Source organism: Cebus imitator, unplaced genomic scaffold (genome assembly GCF_001604975.1).
Source record: "Cebus imitator isolate Cc_AM_T3 unplaced genomic scaffold, Cebus_imitator-1.0 Scaffold557, whole genome shotgun sequence".
Taxonomy (NCBI): domain Eukaryota; kingdom Metazoa; phylum Chordata; class Mammalia; order Primates; family Cebidae; genus Cebus; species Cebus imitator.
The window spans coordinates 464392-466612 of record NW_016107872.1 but is presented as its reverse complement, the minus strand read 5'-3'; the positions used below and the strand labels follow the sequence as shown (position 1 = coordinate 466612).

General features: G+C 35.1%; 1 non-coding gene across 1 annotated transcript; it reads left to right on the top strand.

Moving 5' to 3' along the window:
* The first annotated feature begins 1812 nt into the window (after positions 1–1812).
* LOC119469055 lies at positions 1813–1918 on the top strand. The gene has a single exon (XR_005197874.1). It is a non-coding gene; the product is annotated as a U6 spliceosomal RNA (small nuclear RNA).
* Positions 1919–2221: the final 303 nt, after the last annotated feature.

Genomic DNA, 2221 nt, shown 5'->3' with positions numbered 1-2221 from the left:
TTGCATTTTGGGTTTTGGGGTACATGTGAAGAACATGCAAGATTGTTGATGAACATAGATGCTAAAATACTTAACAAAATACTAGCTAACCAAATCCAACAACATATCAAAAAGATCATCCTATGAGTGAGAACATAAGATGATCTTTTTGATATGTTGTTGGATTTGGTTAGCTAGTATCTTGTTAAGTATTTTAGCATCTATGTTCATCAAGGATACAGGTCTGTAGTCCTTTTTTTTGGTTGTGTCTTTTCCTGGTTTTGAAATTAGGGTAATGCTGGCTTCATAGAATGAATTAGGAAGGGTTGCTTCTTTCTTGTGGAATAATGTCAAAAGGATTGGTACCAATTCTTCTTTGAAAGTCTGGTGGAATTCTGCTGAGAATCTATCTGGTCCTGGACTACTTTTTGCTGGTAACTTTAACTCCCATTTCAATCTTGCTGCTTGTTATTGGTCTGTTCAGGGAATCTAATTCTTACTGATTTAAGTTAGGACAGTTGCATTTTTCCAGGAATTTATCCATCTCTTCTAGGTTTTCTAGCCTATGTGCATAAAGGTGTTCATAGTAGCCTTAAATGGTCTTTTGTATTTCCTAGGCGTCAGTTGTATTATCTCCTGTTTTGTTTCTTAGTGAGGTTATCTGGATATTCTCTCTTATTTTCTTGATTAATCTTGCTAATGGCTTATCAATTTTATTTATCTTTTCAAAGAACCAGCTTTTTGTTTCATTTATCTTTTTTTTTTCAATTTCATTTAGTTCTGCTCTGATCTTGGTTATTTCCTTTCTTCTGCTGGGTTTGGGTTTGGTTTGTTCCTATTTCTTAGGAATATACTTAACAAAGGAGGCAAAAGACCTCTACAAGAAAAAATACAAAACTGTTGAAAGAAATCATAGATGACACAAACAAATGGAAACACATCCCATGCTCATGAATGGGTAGAATCAGTATTGTGAAAATGACCATACTTGCTAAAAGCAATGTAGAAATTCAATGCAATCCCCATCAAAAAGCCACAATCATTCTTCACAAAGTTAGGAAAAAAAATTCTAAAATTCATATGGAACAAAAAAAGAGCCCACATAGCCAAAGCAAAAAGAGCAAATCTGGAGGCATCACACTACCTGATTTCAAACTCTACTATAAGGACATAGTCACTAAAATAGCATGGTACTGGTATGAAATAGGCACATAAACCAATGGAACAGAATAAATAACACAAAAATCCCCAAATACTTAGAGCTAACTGATCTTAGGAAAAACAAACAAAATCATAAAGTGGGGAAAGGATACAATTTTCAACAAATAGTACTGGGATAATTGGCTAGTTGCATGCAGGAGATTAAAATTCAGCCCTCGTTTCTCACCTTATACAAAAATCAGCTCCTGAAACTATAAAAATTCAAGAAGATAACATCTAAAACCCCTTCTACACATTGACGTAGGCAAAGATTTATGACCAAAAACTCCTAAACAAGTGCAGTAGCTGGGACCTAATTAAACTAAAGAGCTTTTGCATGGCAAAAGGAACGTCAGCATAGTAATCAGACAACACACAGAGTGAGAGAAAATCTTCACAACTTGTACATCTGAAAAAGAACCAATACCCAGAATCTACAACAAACTAAAACTAATCAGTAAGAAAAAAACAAACAATCTTATCAAAAAGTCAGATTAGGATATGAATGGACAATTCTTCAAAGAGCATATATAATCTGGGGGCGGTGGCTCATGCCTGTAATCCTAGCTCTTTGGGAGACCTGGGCAGGTGGATCACCTGAGGTCAGGAGTTTGAGACCATCCTGGCCAACATGTGATTGTTTCAGCAGCACATATACTAAAATTGAATGATACAGAGAAGATTAGCATGGCCCCTGTGTAAGGATATCATACAGATTCATGAAGAGTTCCATATTTTTAGGCAAGGACTTCATGACTAAAATACCAAAAGCAATGGCAACCAAAGTCAAAATAGACAAATGGGATCTAATTAAACTTAACAACTTCTGCACAGCAAAGAGACAATCATTAGAGTGAACCAGCAACCAACAGAATAGGAAAAAATTTTTGTAATCTACCCATCTGACAAAGGGCTAATATCCAGAATCTACAAAGAACTAAAACAAATCTACAAGAAAAAAAAAACAGCATCATCAACAAGTGGGTGAAGAATATGAACAGACAATTTTCAAAAGAAGACATTATGCAGCCAACAAGCAGAT